Source organism: Amblyraja radiata, unplaced genomic scaffold (assembly GCF_010909765.2).
Source record: "Amblyraja radiata isolate CabotCenter1 unplaced genomic scaffold, sAmbRad1.1.pri S104, whole genome shotgun sequence".
Classification (NCBI taxonomy): domain Eukaryota; kingdom Metazoa; phylum Chordata; class Chondrichthyes; order Rajiformes; family Rajidae; genus Amblyraja; species Amblyraja radiata.
In genome coordinates this window covers 464,389-482,973 of record NW_022630095.1, presented here as the reverse complement: position 1 = coordinate 482,973, position 18,585 = coordinate 464,389, and the positions used below count along the sequence as shown (strand labels likewise).

The window sequence follows — 18,585 nt, the reverse complement described above, 5'->3', positions numbered from 1 at the left end:
GAGCCCTGGTCGCCAACACACCCTCTCAACCAGATGCCTGCACTACAGATCGGGAACGATCCTCAACCTCCCCCGAGCGCTCCCGACCGCCACTACCCTCTATCCCAGACTGGGATCCACGATGCCGGCCACACTCTCGACACCAGACACCTGCCCACAGCTCCAGACACCGGGCCGGGGTCAGACCCCCTTGTGGGCCAGGGGAGACGTCTGGCGACCGTCGCGGCGGCGAAGGCTGGATATACACGTGTTGGCTGCGAATACGCATACGGGACACTGGGTGAGGACCGGGAACCCCCCTCTCCACACACACGTGGCCGATGATCAGTCATCACTGTGCCCCAACCCCCCCCCCCCCCCCCCCCTCCACACACACACGCGAGGCCGGTGGTCAGTTTGGAGGGATATGGGGCAAACGCCGACTGGTGGGACTAGTGTAGGTGGGGCATGTTGGTAAGTGTGGGCAAGTTGGGCCGAAGGGCCTGTTTCCACACTGTATCACTCTATGATTCTCGGGAGTCTGGAATTGCCAAGTTATTGAGTTCTGCAAATATTAGTAGGCCAAACATTCACTGACTTACAATATTTATTACTGTAATAAACTATTTACATGTGATTTACTGATGATACAGCAGTAACAGACATTGCTGTGTGAATGACCAGTTTGAACAATGCTGCTGACGTCATCATCAATCCGTAGCAGGAGCGGGGGCCGCTGATGATGACGTCACATCCGGGATCCTGCAGGTCCAGCTGTAATTCCCATGTCCCCCACTGGGGGCAGCACCGGATATCCGGCACCAGCAGCAGCGCCGCGTATCCGGGTCACGTGACAGCAGGCAGGGCCGTCTCTGACGTCACCGCCCGCCCGGCCCGGGAACCGTTGGGGTTTAAACCCGGAGCGTGGCCGCTTAAAGGGGAGGGTGGCCGTTTAAAGGGGAGGGTGGCCGTTTAAAGGGGAGGGTGGCCGTTTAAAGGGGAGGGCGACCGCTTAAAGGGGAGGTCGGGGAATCGGCCAATCATATCCGGTCCCCAGGGTGGTGGCGTTTACACCAGAGATGTTCTCACGGTCACTCTCAGTCCGGGTCTGATTCCCCGCAGACTCTGCAGCTGGTTCCGTCCATCTGCAGTGAACTGATTCCCCCCTCAGCCTGAAACAATTCCTGGAATAAAGAGAAAATAAACAGATTAAACAACAGTGTCAATAACTGGGACTGGGGTGAATATTTCAACAACATTTACAGAACAAAATCACAGGAGAAGCCCGCGGATCCCCATTAAACAACACAAACACTCACTCGATCTGCTCCAGTCTCGGGAGGGTCTGTATGTGGCGGCAGAGAGCGGGGACACATCAGTCCGTGAGGGAGTTGTATCCCAGCTCCAGCTCCGTCAGTGAGGGGTTTGTACTGAGAGCGGAGACGAGATCCTCGGCTCCAAAATCTGTGAGACCGACACGTTCCAGCCTGGAGATGAGAGAGAGGGTGAGGGACACAGAGAGACATGAGACGGTGCAAATCCCCAATGTTTATCAGTGACACATTTACTGTCAAGTCTTCTAATGTTTTTGCAGATTCCCCGCTTGAAAGGGATTTGATTTATCTACCCCGAAATGATGAACTGGATTCACTCAGACCAAACACTTCTTTTCCACCTTTTATTTACTCCTTCTTTTATTTTGGCAGATTAGTCTTTAGCAGTTTTAGTCTTTACCAGTTTTGGTCTTTATCAGTTTTGGTCTTTATCAGTTTTGGTCTTTATCAGTTTTGGTATTTATCAGGTGAAAAACCGGCTGCCAATCGGGTCTGTAGAAAATCAGTCCTGCTTTCCTTTTCTGGCTATCGCGGCAGTCTTTTCGGACAGTCCTTTTGATTTACTGTTCAAGTTTTGCCGCTCGCATATCTCTTGTATCTTCTTCACTGGCTTCTGGTGCTGTGTGCCCTTTTGACCCCCAAGCAGAACACGGCAGGCTGGGGTTCCGCCCACTTTAATCACTGTCTCGTGATTTCAATGTAGCATTTCTCTGCACCTGTTCTTTCATTTCAGTTTGACTTGACAATTACTGATCATATTAATGTTCAGTGTCAGACACCCAGTGACTGTAAACACAATCTCTCACAATCTGGGACTTGGTACCCGGACGTAGTGTCGAAGGACGAGAAGCCGAAGCAAAGACGTGGAAGCCATATAACCGAAAGGAAACGAAGCCGAAACGCCAAATAACCAAACGGAAACGAAGCTGAAATGCCAAATAACGGAAAGGTGGGACGCCTTAAAGCAAACTCACCGAAAGGCCGCTCTGCCGAAATGCCAACTCACCGAAAGGCTGCATCGCCTACAAGCCAACACACCGAATGACCGCTCTGCCGCAAAGTCAAATAACGGACAAGACGTTGCCGGGGTCCGGACTTGTCAGCGATGGGTCCAGACCCCCGCGTCCACCACATCACTGGCCGGTGGAGACGGAAGGGTGGGGGTCATTTTCCCCACACATGCCATTGGTGATTGGGCACTGTAAACCCGAGCACCAAGTTGTTAGTGGCCGAAGGAGAGCATCCATCGGGACAGCCCCCACTCCACGGCAACGGCCGCCCTCCGCCTCTTCTCCCCTGTGTGATTGCGCCGTGTGTCGGTAGCGCAGGGGTTTGTCACCCACCCAGAGTCACTCACCGCGATGTACCTCCATCAGGCCCCAACCCCCACACCAGGGTGATTCATCCCCCCTCAGACCCACACACAGGGTGATTCACCCCCCACCCCGACCCACAGATGGGGTGATTCACCTCGCACCCCGGCCGCGGGGACAGACGGCTTGGGGCATTTGTAGCCATAGTAAATTGCCTTGCATACATGGGGACACACACAAATTCCCTTGCGGGCCGATGACAAGTGTGCATGACAACAAACAATGTTATCTCCTCCCACTTCCCACCCCCCAACAATAAAAAGCACGTTTTATTTATAACCGCCTGGTTGCCTGCACAACGCACACAAGCTCCCACGCACAAAACACCAGATAATCTGTAAACTGTTTTAACTGAAGATGGACACAAAAAGCTGGAGTAACTCAGCGGAACAGGCAGCATCTCTGGAGAGAAGGAATGGGTGATGTTTCGGGTCGAGACCATTCTTCAGACCTGAAGACCGAGTCTGAAGGGTCTCGACCTGAAACGCCACCCATTCCTTCTCTCCAGAGATGCTGTCTGTCCCACTGAGTCACTCCAATATTCTGTGTCCTACTTTGGTGTGACAGTTGCCACATTTCCGAGGCTTCATGTGTTGCGTGGATGGAAGAGACGCTTTACATGCCGTTTGCATCCCCAGCGATGACATATCCATTATTTGACTTTGCGGCAGAACTGTCATTCGGTGAGTTGGCTTGTAGGCAATGCAGCCTTTCGGTGAGTTGGCGTTTCGGCAGAGCGGCCTTTCGGTGAGTTTGCTTTTAGACATCCCGCCCTTTTGGTTATTTGGCGTTTCGGCTTTGTTTCATTCGGTTATTTGGTTTCCACTTCTTTGCTTCAGCTTCTCGTCCTTCTACGCCACGTCCGCACACGCTGAGACTTACCCCAGTCTCTGTATTTTACAGTCGATGCTCCTAAGAGCTGTTCGGTCGGTGCTCACCACGACCGCTGAAAAACAACGCAGAACCACTCCCTGGAGCTGGAGTAACTCTTGCTTCTTGGTTTCCTGGTCCTCCAAAAATATTCAAAATTGAATTTAAACTGGTGGACCCACCACCACCAAACTCCAAACTCTGAAAAATAACAGCCTATTGCATGTTATCTGTTTATTTATTGTGTAGATATATGGTCTATAGTATATAGACACACTGAACTTGTATCTCCTGTTCAGTATTATGTTTACATGTTCTGTTGTGCTGCAGAAAGCAAGAATTCCATTGCCCTATCTGGGCCACATGACAATAAAATCATCTTGACACTTGACTTGGACTTAAGCAAGAAGGGTTTTTGGGAAAAGAAAAAAATCTACCTTAAATTTAGTTGCGTCTGGTTGGTACCTCTGGTAGGGTGAAGACTATTCCATGCTTTAATTGTGCGGGGGGACTCATTGGAGCAGCCAGTACCTCTGGATAGAAGAAATTGGGTGATGTTTTGGGAATAGACCCTTCTTTAAACTCCCTCTGGCGTTAGTATTTTTAGTTTAATTTAAAGATACAGTGTGGAAACAGGCCTTTCGGCCCACCGAGTCCACGCCGACCACCGATCACCCGTACCCTAGTTCTATCCCACACATCAGAGACGCAAGTCAAGAGTGTTTTATTCACTCACGTCCCAGTTAGAACAATGAAATCCTTACTTGCAGCAGCACAACAGAATATGTAAACATAATACTTTGTAAACAATGTTATAAACGAGAAAAAAAAACCCCCATACAGACAGCACCCATATCCAGAATTAATTCCGGGTCTCTGGCAATTTTAAGCAGCAACTTTATGGCCAATGTTCTGCCCCAATATCCTTGAACTGAATTAAAACAACAGTAGCTGTAAAGGGGGACATAGCGTCACTTAGAGATTTAAGACTGAAAATGGATAGACTTGCTGCTGGTGGACTTGCTGCCTCACACGCCAGAGATCTGTGTTCGATCATGTTCTCGGCAGTGCCCTGTGTTGAATTTGCACATTCTCCCTGCAAGCATGTGGGTTTCCTCCTACATCCCAAAGACGCATTGGCTTTGTAGGTTAACTTGTCTCTGTAAAATTGCCTCTAATGTGCAGGGAGTGGGTGAGGAAAGTGGGATAACAGAACTTGTGTGAATGGTAGACAAAAATGCTGTAGAAACTTAGCAGGTGAGGCAGCATCGCCAAGCCTGCACTTGGTCTCAGCGAGGTTGAGCATACGCGGAATAACTATATTTTTGTTTAGAAGTGGAAAGAGATAATAAAAATTGCATTTGTGTAAAAAGAGATGAGATACTGTATTGTAATTTTGCTGCTTGTCATTGGGGCATATATCATTTCTTGATTGGTGAATATGTGTAGTTTGTGACTTTATTTGAACCAGACATAATATGTGAATGCTTCATTGACCATAATTCCGACTGGTAACTACACACTTCGTCTGAGCACATTATCGCACACGTCATGCCAACCGTCTTAAATGACCACCTAAACTATCATTTGGCAACCTAAAAAGCTGCCGAGATTGCCCGGCTGGCAAAAGGGAAAACAAGTTAAGCGAGTGCCCTGTATTAATGTTCAATGTCAGACACCCAGTGACTGTAAACACAATCTCTCACAGTCTGGGACTTACCTCAGTGTCTGTATTTTACAGTCGGTGTTCCTCAGAGCCGCAGACACCAGTTTCACTCCGGAATCTCCGACGTTATTCCCACTCAGGTCCAGCTTCGTCAGTGAACAGTTTGTACTGAGAGCAGGTGCGAAATGCTTGGCTCCAGAATCTGTGAGACCGACATCTTCCAGCCTGGAGATGAGAGAGGGTGAGGGTGAGAGACAGGAGACGGTGCAAATCACCAGTGTTTATCAGTGACACAATTACTGATCATCTTAATGTTCAGTGTCACACACCCAGTGACTGTAAACACAATCTCTCACAGTCTGGGACTTACCCCAGAGACTGTATTTTACAGTCGGTGTTCCTCAGAGCCACAGACACCGGTTTCACTCCGGAATCTCCCAGCTAGTTGTTTCCCAGTCTAAACATAAACAGACAGAGTAAGAAACAAACTGATACAAACCCCAGGGCTGAGATAACGTCTCCCAAACGGATATTTCTGGAAACCCCTCAGCAAAGGATTGAATAAATCTCCGTGGTTGTGGTGTTTGTTGACGTTCACTATTTATTCTCTTTCCCCATTAACCGGGTAATGTTCCCCGTGCAGAGAACGGCTGCAACGTAGTCGACCACCAGCGACCCGGGGGAGGAGGGGATTGTGTGGACCTCCGCCAACTCGGAGGAGGGTAAAATAGGAGGTTCAATGTCGCCCCATAGAAGGGGTGCTGGATGGAAGAACAAAATAGTGAAACAATTTTACAGTTCAGAATTAGCATCAAACGGACATTTACCCCAAGCGCTGACACTTGTGCAGAGCCGGTCCCAGCCGCTGGAGACCATCACACTGAATGTGGCAGAGCTTCAGAGGTGTTTGATTGTATCACAGGGCCTGATGACATGAGACAGGTCCGCACAGTCAATCGGGGTCAGTCCCAGTCCATTGAATGAAAGTGTTTCCACAGATCCCAGTGTGTGCTGAGCCAGTGCAGGATTCTGAGACTCAAACAGGTAGTGCATCGTGTTCAGGAGCCTCCTTTTACCATACGCAATGCCTGCATTTCTAATCTGACGTTTAACCTCCTCCTTCACCCAGTCAATCACTCGGCAGCTTGTTTCATTAGGAAATTGACCCAGAAACTCCTCCAGGACCCGAGCTGCCCGTGGGGAGGAGAGACCAGCGACAAAACGGAGAAATACTTCAAATCGACCGTCTGTGGTGCTGTGGGCTTCAGACAGGTATTTCACGATATTCCCGGGATTTACAGTCAGGAATTGTGAGAGTGCGGCTACAAACTCTTGGATGGTGAGGTGCGGGAAGGCGTACACAACGCTCTGGGCTGAATCCTCTCTCTCCAAAAGTTCCATCAGGAACCCGGACAGGAACTGGGAAGGCTGCAGATTATATTTGATCAAATCTCCATCTGTGAACACAATCTTCTTCTCGGACACTCCAGTGAAGGCCATCTGACCAACCCTCAGTAACACCTCACGGAGGTTCTCAATCTCACGGCCGTGGTTTTTCAGGATGTTGTAAAAAAAGTAGCAACATAGTTGGGTGATGGTCTTGGGAACTCGCTGCAAGTCCCGGTGTGTTTGTGTGAAGAAGGGGCCCAATGTCAGGCCGAGGATCCAGCAGTAATAGGGGGTTGTAGCTCATGGTGTACAGGATCTCGTTCTCCTTCACATGTTTGAAAACAGCTGCTGCCACCGTCTGGTCTTCAAAATACCTGGTGAAATATTCCTTCCGTTCCTCACCAACAAATCCCGGGATTTCTGCCCAGACACTGATCTCTGCCTTTTCCAGTAAATGTAACGCAGTGGGGCGGGTGTTCACTAGCACTGAACACCATGGGAGCAGCTTGTGCTGGATTAAACTGTACACAATGTCAGACACTTCACACCACCACTCGGGATCTGGGCACTGGTGCTTAGGTTCTGTATCTCTCCGACTGTCAGCAACATCGATTCTGCCCTTGAATTCATCCAAACCGTCGAATATAAACAGCAATCCCTCTGGGTTCTTCCAGACCTCTCCCATGATATTCTTAAAGTAAGGATACTGTTCCAGAATCAGTTCCCTCAGGTTTACTGTGCAGTTAATAGTGTTCAAATCCCGGAATTTAAAACTGAAGACAAACTGGAAGTGTTGGTATATTTTCCCCGTGGCCCAGTCGTGAACAATCTTTTGCATCATTGTTGTTTTTCCGATCCCCGCGACTCCGGCTACTGATGCTGAACTCCCAGATCGGGATTTCCTCCGGGTAAAGCTGCTCTGGAACAATTGATCTGTCCTGATTATTTCCAGTTCTCTCCGGAGACATTTCTCTCTCCACTCTTCATGGTCCCGGCCTCTTGCCAGCAGCTCATGTTCCACCAGTTTCCGATCTCGAACAGTGGAGATGATTGTGAGCTCAGCGTATCGATCAAGCAACTGGAAAACCTTAACCTTCTCCTTCATCAGGATCGTGTTCACGCTCAGTGTTTCAGTCTGTGCTCGCAGAGTCTCCTTGTGTTTCTGTTGAACATCTTGCACGGGAAAAGGCAGATGGACACAATGTTAGGTGGCTCAACTCAAAATTCATGGTTACAAGAATGAGTTCAATGCCCTTCAATTAAATTAACGGCGATCCACGGCTGAGAAAATCACCAGCCAAGCAGATTGTCATATTAACTGCGCTGTGAAAGTGAGACCATTCCCCAGACAGTTCACTGATCCCTCCTTGTCCTGTAGTTGATTCTCCCATGACAAACACAGCTTGCATTTCTTTTGGGTTTGAACACAGACTTTGAGAAACCCAGTGTTGATCTGCTGGGCATAGACAGGGTAAAGGGCATGGGGTGTTCTGTCAGAGGGACATATGGAGGGAAATACCCAGCAGCTCAGGCAGCACATGTGGGGAGGGGGGGGGATCAGGGTATGAGGAAGGAGGTGGGCACGGAGGAGGAGCAGAAGGGGAGGAGAGAGAGAGAGTGAGAGAGAATGGGGGGGGGGTGGAAGGGGAAAGGTGATGCTGATCATTGAAACGTATTGCGATCAATGTTGAGTCCAGAAGGCTGCACGTATTGTACTGGGAGATGAGGTATTAATCTGTGATTCTCGCACGGTTTGTGTGGTGGACCAAAGACAGAGGGGACAGAGTGGGACTGGGATCACCAGAAGTGACAGTCAATTGTTCAGATTCATCGGTGAAAACCGCAAGTAGCTTCAACTAGAAAGACATTTTGTTTCCCTGCATGGTTGGAAGCAAAGTGAGGAAAGGACAGGTGTTCATGGGGAAGTGACATTAGAAATGGAATGGGTGCTGGACATGGAAGAGCAGGCGGGGAGTCATGGAGGAAGCAATGCATTGGACATACAGGTGGAGGTAGGATGTTGTGTCTAGAGGTGGGACATTATTGTGAATTGTCAACAATTGTGAAAAATCATCAATTGAGCAAGAATGATCGTGGGTAAGACAGTGAAGACCAGGGAAACGCTGTTCTTGCCCTTGTCCATGAGCTGGGGAGTGAGACACAGATCAGATTCAATCACGTTTCTGTCCAATGTGGTGGAGGGAATTGTGGACTTTTAGGAATGTTCTCAGAATTTACATAGTTTCTCACCAGTACCCTGCCAGGAGTGTGTGGGGTTACACAGTGTGTCAGGATCCATCCAGGAGTGTGTGGGGTTACACAGTGTGTCAGGACTCTATCCAGGAGTGTGTGGGGTTACACAGTGTGTCAGGACTCTATCCAGGAGTGTGTGGGGTTACACAGTGTGTCAGGACGCTGTCAGGAGTGTGTGGGGCATCACTGCACACAGTCTCTCCGGGAGTGTACTGGATTTCACAGATCTGTCCCACAACCTGATACATTACAGCCTTGTACAATTAACGCTTGGATGAGATGAAATAATGCAGTGTAATAGTTCCAGTGTTTGTCAGAGAACAAGTGATCTGGGAACTACTATCAACCTCTTTGGTTACATTCGGACTATTCTTGATCGGATTTTCTTTGTTTTACCTTGCACTAAACGTTAATCCCTTATCATGTATCTTTAGAGTGTAAATGGCTCTATTGCAATCATGTATTGTATTTCTGCTGACTAGGCAGAATGCAACAAAAGCTTTTTGCTGTACTTCGGTTCAAGTGACAATACACTAAACTGTTAAATTAAACCGGAATGTATTGACGAAGGAGCAATCCATAGTAAATTCCCGTGTCAGTCCCAATAATTCTTCAACCTTTAATCTTCTGATTACCAAATTCTGCAAAGCTTTGAATATACAGTTTCAGTATTACATAGAAACATAGAAATTAGGTGCAGGAGTAGGCCATTCGGCCCTTCGAGCCTGCACCGCCATTCAATATGATCATGGCTGATCATCCACTCAGTGTCCCGTACCTGCCTTCTCTCCATACCCTCTGATCCCCTTAGCCACAAGGGCCACATCTAACTCCCTCTTAAATATAGCCAATGAACTGGCCTCGACTACCCTCTGTGGCAGGGAGTTCCAGAGATTCACCACTCTGTGTGAAAAAAGTTCTTCTCATCTCGGTTTTAAAGGATTTCCCCCTTATCCTTAAGCTGTGACCCCTTGTCCTGGACTTCCCCAACATCGGGAGCAATCTTCCTGCATCTAGCCTGTCCAACCTCTTAAGAATTTTGTAAGTTTCTATAAGATCCCCTCTCAATCTCCTAAATTCTAGAGAGTATAAACCAAGTCTATCCAGTCTTTCTTCATAAGACAATCCTGACATCCCAGGAATCAGTCTGGTGAACCTTCTCTGCACTCCCTCTATGGCAATAATGTCCTTCCTCAGATTTGGAGACCAAAACTGTACGCAATACTCCAGGTGTGGTCTCACCGAGACCCTGTACAACTGCAGTAGAACCTCCCTGCTCCTATACTCAAATCCTTTTGCTATGAAAGCTAACATACCATTCGCTTTCTTCACTGCCTGCTGCACCTGCATGCCCACTTTCAATGACTGGTGTACCATGACACCCAGGTCTCGCTGCATCTCCCCTTTTCCTAGTCTGCCACCATTTAGATAATAGTCTGCTTTCCTGTTTTTGCCACCAAAATGGATAACCTCACATTTATACACATTATACTGCATCTGCCAAACATTTGCCCACTCACTCAGCCTATCCAAGTCACCTTGCAGTCTCCTAGCATCCTCCTCACAGCTAACACTGCCCCCCAGCTTAGTGTCATCCGCAAACTTGGAGATATTGCCTTCAATTCCCTCATCCAGATCATTAATATATATTGTAAATAGCTGGGGTCCCAGCACTGAGCCTTGCGGTACCCCACTAGTCACTGCCTGCCATTGTGAAAAGGACCCGTTTACTCCTACTCTTTGCTTCCTGTTTGCCAGCCAGTTCTCTATCCACATCAATACTGAACCCCCAATGCCGTGTGCTTTAAGTTTGTAAACTAATCTCTTATGTGGGACCTTGTCGAAAGCCTTCTGGAAGTCCAGATACACCACATCCACTGGTTCTCCCCTATCCACGCTACTAGTTACATCCTCGAAAAATTCTATAAGATTCGTCAGACATGATTTACCTTTTGTAACTCCATGCTGACTTTGTCCAATGATTTCACCACTTTCCAAATGTGCTGCTATCCCATCTTTAATAACTGACTCTAGCAGTTTCCCCACTACCGATGTTAGACTAACTGGTCTGTAATTCCCCATTTTCTCTCTCCCTCCCTTCTTAAAAAGTGGGGTTACGTTTGCTACCCGCCAATCCTCAGGAACTACTCCAGAATCTAAAGAGTTTTGAAAGATTATTACTAATGCATCCACTATTTCTGGAGCTACTTCCTTAAGTACTCTGGCATGCAGCCTATCTGGCCCTGGGGATTTATCGGCCTTTAATCCATTTAATTCTGACGTCATTGATGTGATCTGTACATTTAAACACTCACCTTCCATATGAGAGGGTAATTCTGATAAACCTCTGAGGATGTTCATGTATTCTTGTGGATAAGGACCTGTTCAAACCAACGAGCATTCATCAAACCAGACTTGAATAACATTGTTAACTCCAGTGTTTCAATGTGATATTCAGTTCAGTGTTGATTTACCGTACCGAGCTCCTGGATTTCTTTCAGTATTTTGTTCAGCTTTGGTAATTCATTCTGCATTTTCACAAAGGATTCCCACATCACCCGTCGGGCACGGTTACCCTTCCCCATCACCAGACTGAGGAAGAGTGTGGAACTGTCTCTGCGGTTTCCCTTTACCACGAGCTCAGCGATATTCTGTGAAGAACAACAATGAATATATGGAGAAGTGAATGAGACAATGCTAATGGGGAGGGAATTAGCTGTTCAGTGATAGGATATTCCGGTAGTTTTGAGCATAATGACAGGCATTGATTTGCCTCTTCATACACCCTTGACACTGTGCAGACAAACCGTGTACTCCCAGAGTCCTGACAGTGTGAAACTCACTTCACACCTGGCAGTGTCTGAGAACACAGCAGTGTACAGCACAGGAACAGGCCATTCAGGCCAATGATGGCTGTGCTGAAATTGATGTGGAATTAATCCAATTCATTTTGGTCTCACATGGACTGTATCCCACTGGGAATGGACGTGTCCAGTCCAACCTGCATTTCTTCCTGCTCTGTAGTTTGAAGCTATTGTGTTCTTTCATCTACATTCTTACCATCTGAGCCCACATTCACTCATTCACCAGATAACATTTTTATTTCTATACCTACCCCAGTTTTACCCGGTCAAAGACATCCCTCTCTTGTACATTTCCTGCAGCTCATCCCCTTTCACTACACATTAACTCAGCTTCTCTTCCCACAGTGCATAAATAACTGGCGTTTGTTTATAATGTAGATTTTAGCAAATGTACTTTTGTTTATTTTATTTATCAATTGAATGATAAGAGAACAGTTCAATGTCTTAGAATAATTCAGCAGGTCAGACAGCATCTCCAAAAACAGAGTTATTTTGTGCAGCACATTGTGTGTTATCTTGTAAACCAGGATCTGCAGTTCCTTGTTTTTCTGCCCAATGTCCTCTGTGGTTTCATGAACTGAACTAAATGTGACCAATGAAACTGATGACACTTGAAAAGTATTATTGTTTCTGATTCAGGTTTACAAGTTTACTGCTCCCTGATCGTTGTGCCAAGATGCATGTGTAGGAAGAACAGCTGGATCAGAATGGACAATTCTCACAAATCCCCAGGTCACAGGTTGTATTCCTGATACCAGATCTACAGGATGCAAACTGATCTGAGATCAGTGTCTCCATTGCGCTGTTCAACCCAGAGAGAGCGAGGTGTGTGGGACTGACATTGGTCACTCTTCCCCCCTCTATGCCGTCAGTTATGTGATAGGAAACAGAAGTCACTGTGTTCCTTCCACTTCCCCCGTGTTCTTTTCTTATTTTTTTAATTCTTATTCAAGCACTTTATTCATCCCCGAGGGGCAATTTAAAAGGGCGCATTACAATAGCTTTTTAAAAAAAAAGAAAGGGACACAATAAACGAATAGACAAACATTCAAAGCTAATCTCTGCACCGACCGGTCGACCGCACGAGCAGTGACCCGGCAAGGATTGGGTTGTCAGCAGCGATACAATAATAAAGAACACACAAAATGTAACACAAACATCCACCACAGCATTCATCACTGTGGTGGAAGGCACAGAAATTTGGCCAGTCCTCCTCCATTTCCCCCCCGTGGACAGGACCAGAGTCCAGAGTCAGTCCAAGATCGGCTCTTCCTCACCGGAGACCGCGGCTTTAGATTGTTGTAGGCCGCAGGCCGACGGTCAAGATTTAAAGTCCCCGCTGCAGCCAGAAGCACCGTAGACTGCAGAGCCGGCGAACGAAGCTCCCCTCCAGGGGTGATGGTAAGTCCATGCCGGCCCCGCGGTAGAAGTTGGCCGCCGGCCGGCAGTGATGGATTCTTCTTCCCCCGGGTCCCCCACGAAACATCACGGAAACATCCCTGCCGTCTCATGATGAGGCCTAGACTTTCAACCATTTCTTCAATCGCCTGTTTCAGTCTCTCCCGATAGAATTTTGTCAGTTGGAACAATTGGTAGTCGTTCCACTGCGTCAGGGGCTCAGATAATGTCGACGTTAGATCTGTGTATTCAAAGAGAGAAACTAAACACCATCTGAATCAATCCCCTTGGCTCCCGCTACAACAGCAACCCTCATCCTGACTGTTCCTGCCCCCTAATTAGAATGATCAAAGCAGAATATCGGAATAAGACAGTGTGCTGGAGGAACTCAGTAGGGCCAACCATCATCTCTGGAGAACATGGATAGGTGACGTTTCAAGTCTGGACCTTTCTTCAGGCTGATTGTGGTGGCCATGAGTGGGGAGAAATGTGGCCAAGAGGAGGGACAGGTCAAAGCCTGGTAAGTAAGGTGGATACAGGTGAGGGGAGTTGTTGATATGCTGATAATTGGACAAAGGTCAGAGATGAAAAGACAGCTGTGAGGCAAAAGGAGTGAAAAGTTGGAAATTGTGAAGCGAGATGAATTAATGTCTGTGGAAAGGGAGGAGGGAGGGAGAAATCTGCGCGAGGAGTAAAAATGGTTAGCAACCGGAAATCTAATAGGTCTTGGTGGATAAAGTGAGTGTTCGGCAAAACAGTCGCCGAGTCGATGCTTTGTCTCACCAATTGCCAACCATTGCGATACAATAATAAAGAACACACAAAATGTAATACAAACATCCACCACAGCATTCATCACTGTGGTGGAAGGTACAAAAATGTGGCCAGTCCTCCTCCATTTCCCCCCCGTGGACAGGACCAGAGTCCAGAGTCAGTCCAGGATCGGCTCTTCCTCACCGGAGACCGCGGCTTTAGATTGTTGTAGGCCGCAGGCCGACGGTCAAGATTTAAAGTCCCCGCCGCAGCCAGAAGCACCGTAGACTGCAGGGCCGGCGGTCGAAGCTCCCCTCCAGGGGTGATGATAAGTCCATGCCGGCCCCGCGGTAGAAGTTGGCCGCCGGCCGGCAGGTATGGCTTCTTCTTCCCCCGGGTCCCCCACGAAACATCACTGAAACATCCCTGCCGTCTCATGATGAGGCCTAGAATTTCAACCATTTCTTCAATCGCCTGTTTCAGTCTCTCCCGATAGAATTTTGTCAGTTGGAACAATTGGTAGTCGTTCCACTGCGTCAGGAGCTCAGATAATGTCGACGTTAGATCTGTGTATTCAAAGAGCGAAACTAAACACCATCTGAATCAATCCCCTTGGCTCCCGCTACAACAGAAACCCTCATCCTGACTGTTCCTACCCCCTAATTAGAATGATCAAAGCAGAATATCGGAATAAGACAGTGTGCTGGAGGAACTCAGTGGGCCAACCATCATCTCTGGAGAACATGGATAGGTGACGTTTCAAGTCTGGACCTTTCTTCAGGCTGATTGTGGTGGCCGTGAGTGGGGAGAAATGTGGACAAGAGGAGGGACAGGTCAACGCCTGGTAAGTAAGGTGGATACAGGTGAGGGGAGTTGTTGATATGCTGATAATTGGACAAAGGCCAGAGATGAAAAGACAGGTGTGAAGCAAAAGGAGTGAAAAGTTGGAAATTGTGAAGCGAGATGAATTAAAGTCTGTGGAAAGGGAGGAGGGAGGGAGAAATCTGCGCGAGGAGTAAAAATGGTTAGCAACCGGAAATCTAATAGGTCTTGGTGGATAAAGTGAGTGTTCGGCAAAACAGTCGCCGAGTCGATGCTTTGTCTCACCAATTGCCAACCATTGTAACTCTCTACCCATTCCCATAGCAACCTCTCTGTCCTTGGACACATGTTCACTGGAGGAACAGCATCTCAAATTCCGCTTGGGTAGCCTACAATCCAATAGTATGAACATTGAATTCTCCAATTTTACTTCGGAGTCACGTGAGTGACTACGTGAAGAACCCCGCCAGGACGCATGCGTGTAATATCGCTACACGCATTGCAACGAGTCACAGCAGGGGGGAACGACGTTCCCCTAGCGGCAAAAGTTGAAAGCCGGGAACAGCAGGTAAGAAGGCTCTGCGTTCCAGAATTTGAAAGTCGGGAACAGCAGGTAAGAGACTCTGCGTTCCTTCCACTTACCTTTCAGGTGGAGACATGGACCGGATCCACGAAGGCTGCGGGAAAGCTGGCGGGAGGAGAACCGCGGAGTTGCGGGCAGCCGGCAGCAGCAGCAGCAAACGGCACGCTGAACTCCCGTAATGGGAACAGCTGTGCCCGACTTCACTCCCGACTTCGCTCCCGCGCAGGCCCCGGCCGGTCGGGAGAGGTAAGCATAAACAGAGTCATTGACTCCGAGGAGTCCGACTCTGAATAGCCGCGAGCTGCCAGTGCCCGTGCGCACTGGGGGCCGGTTGGAGCGGCTTTAGGAGCAGCCGCGAGCGGCCAGTGCCCGAGCGCACGGGAGCCGGTTGGAGCGGCTGGGAGCGTGGATCAAAGCAGCCGCGAGCGACCAATGCCCGTGTGCATGGGGGTCGGTTTGAGCGGCTGCAGGAGGATCTAAGCAGCCGCGAGCGACCAGTGCCCGTGTGCATGGGGGTCGGTTGGAGCGGCTGCAGCAGAAACAAAGCAGCCGCGACCGGCCAGTGCCCGAGAGCACGGGAGCCGGTGGGAGCGGCTGCAGGATGGGGCAACAGCAGCCGGGAGTGGCCTGTGCCCGAGAGCATAAGAGCCAGTTGCAGAAGGATATACCCCAAGTGGCAGGAGATGGAGGCTAGCCACAGTGGGCAGATAGTAAGCCCCACAGCAGTACCAGGTGTAGGGCTGCACAGAGTTCTCACTCATCAGAGGGGAACACCGAGAGTCAATCCTGGGCAGGCTGCAGGAGCTGGAGCAGGAGCGGCTTCAGGAGCAGCCGTGACGGCCAGTGCCCGTGAGCATTGGAGCCGGATGGAGTGGCTGCAGGAACTGGAGCAGGAGCAGCCTCAGGAGTAACGGCTTCAGGAGCAGCCTCAGGAGTAACGGCTTCAGGAGCAGCCGCGATGGCCAGTGACCATGTGCATTGGAGACGGTTGGGTGCCCGAGAGCATCGGGGCCAGCTGGAGCGGCTGTTGGAGCAGGTAAGTGGCAGCTCCATGACATGGAGACTAGTCACAGAGGGGCAGCTAGTAAGTCCTACAACAGTACCTCTTGTAGGGCTGCACAGTGTTCTCCCTCATCAGAGGGGAGCATAGGGGGTTCAATTTTGGGCTGCACTTGAACAGGGGAGCAGAACATAACCCTAGTACACATAGGGTGCAGAAAACCTATTGGAAGACACTTACCATCAGGGAACTGCAAAACCTGAATGTTCCCAGTATCAACCAAAACATAGTAGGGCAGGGAATTGAAACGAAAGAAAGTTCTAAGTCCTATCAGCGGGACGTGATCGGCCGCACTATAAACAATAGACATGACACTAGATCACCAGAATGCACTAGCCTTATATGTTAACCTGGAACCTCCCAACCTCCAATATTAAAGTTTGGAGGCATCTTATCTTAACAGGGGTAAACTTCACATAGAGGGAACTCTGGGGCACATTAAGGAACGTCTTAAAAACTACTTCCTGGGAAATGTGCTAACCCTCATCACAGACACCGGCACCTCAACGACCACGGAGGATGCCGAAATAGTAACAACCTACTAATGGTAACCATGGAGGAAGGTGGGTTTGACTCCTTACGAGGTTGGTGGGAGATAACAGATCTATCTGTATGCATAGAATTATTACTACCGACACTTAAATTTCAGAAGCATAGGGGTATACCTTAGAATTATTCATTACATTATCCTCCAGTTCAGCATGTACCGAACTGAACGTTCATGCTTACAGGGGAAGAAACAAACTAAAGCGTACTGAACTACGTACCCATATAAAAAGGAGTTATGGAGGACATCCAACACGAATCACAGGAATTCGTGTCCATAATATCCTTATCATAATTAGAGGTGGTTACCACTTCATCTTAGGTTTGACTAATTGAATACTTCGTTCTTTATATTCATTACAGGTGGGAACCTTTGTTGCATCTAAGGTATTGATCCTAGGGTACTACATGGCAAGCATCGAATCAATATATGCTTGCTATATAGTACTCATTGGAGGTGCCCACAGATGTATTTAACAACAGATCATCTGCGGTTCACCGTTAACACAGTTCACATGGCAGTGACTTGCCGTAAGAAAGCCTTAATGGAGGCTTGCAGGGAACTAAACTATCCATCGGACTGGTAGTAGAATATTGGCATAGGGGCTGTGTGCCAGCCAAATAATATCGGACCTTTACATTATCAAATTACTGAGCGCAAACACGCGTCACTCAAATATTTATGGGGGTCATTCTGACAAACTAATGAAGCAACCAACTGAGGCCACTATGGCACAAAAATGGTGGATACATTCATTAGGCATTGTTCCTAACCTAACATTAACAGTTACCCGTCGATGGAACCACATACTGATGGGCCTTGGATTGGGATGCTACTTATTCCATCTCCAGCTGTGGGGGAGATGGAATGCACAGGAGGCATCGCTATTAACGTTGGGCATATATACCTGAGGAAATGAGTGCAAGCCATGGCTTTTAGTCATATTGTTCTGGGTTATATCACCAGTTGTTAGACTACTAATTGACTACACCACCGGGGTAGCACATGTCAACCATATGGGTAGAAACATATCAACACCATGTGACTATCTGGCCAACACTATTTGTGAATTGAATTGAATTCTTTATTTGTCATTCAGACCTTTCGGTCTGAACAAAATGTTGTTGCCTGCAGCCATACATGTAATAATAACAACACACTATAAACACAAATTAACATCTACCACAGTGAGTACACCAAACACCTCCTCACTGTGGTGGAGGCATAAGTCTTAGAGTTACTGTCTCTATTAATCTGGATTAATAGCGTATCCAGATAGATATTTGGAATCAGCTACCAATTTACCAGGGTAACTGAATTTAGTGGCAGACATCAGGTCACGCTAGTCTAAAATCACTGTATGGATGTTGGATAAAATATGTATTGCTGGAACAGCACGGTATGGTACACCAGATAACGACCTTTTCTCATCCATGCTCAACCAGTTATCAGATTATGTTCTTGGGAGCCAGAACCTGGGGCAGTGATTCAGATGTATCTTCGCTGATTGGGGGATCATTTAACCATCCCTCCCTTTGCCTCATCAGTTGGGTATTTAGGAAGAAACTATAGACTCCACGTCTCGAATTTTGATAATACCTGATTGCCCTACTCAACTATGGGTCCTGGTGATATCAACAGGGGTCAGAACCATACATCACCATCCATCATAGACCTAACGTACTGGTTCTTCC

The 18,585-nt window shown here is 48.1% G+C and overlaps 1 long non-coding RNA gene across 2 annotated transcripts; it reads right to left on the bottom strand.

Annotated features, from left to right (window-relative positions):
- Positions 1-1,231: 1,231 nt before the first annotated feature.
- Positions 1,232-6,139, bottom strand: LOC116969098. Of its 2 annotated transcripts, XR_004410624.1 has the most exons (4): positions 6,050-6,139; positions 5,593-5,679; positions 5,277-5,447; positions 1,232-1,466 (listed from the first exon to the last, which is right to left on the bottom strand). It is a non-coding gene; the product is annotated as an uncharacterized LOC116969098 (long non-coding RNA). The 2 variants fall into 2 exon arrangements; XR_004410623.1 differs by lacking the exon at positions 5,277-5,447 and having other exon boundaries at positions 1,242-1,466.
- Between the last annotated feature and the right edge of the window lie 12,446 nt (positions 6,140-18,585).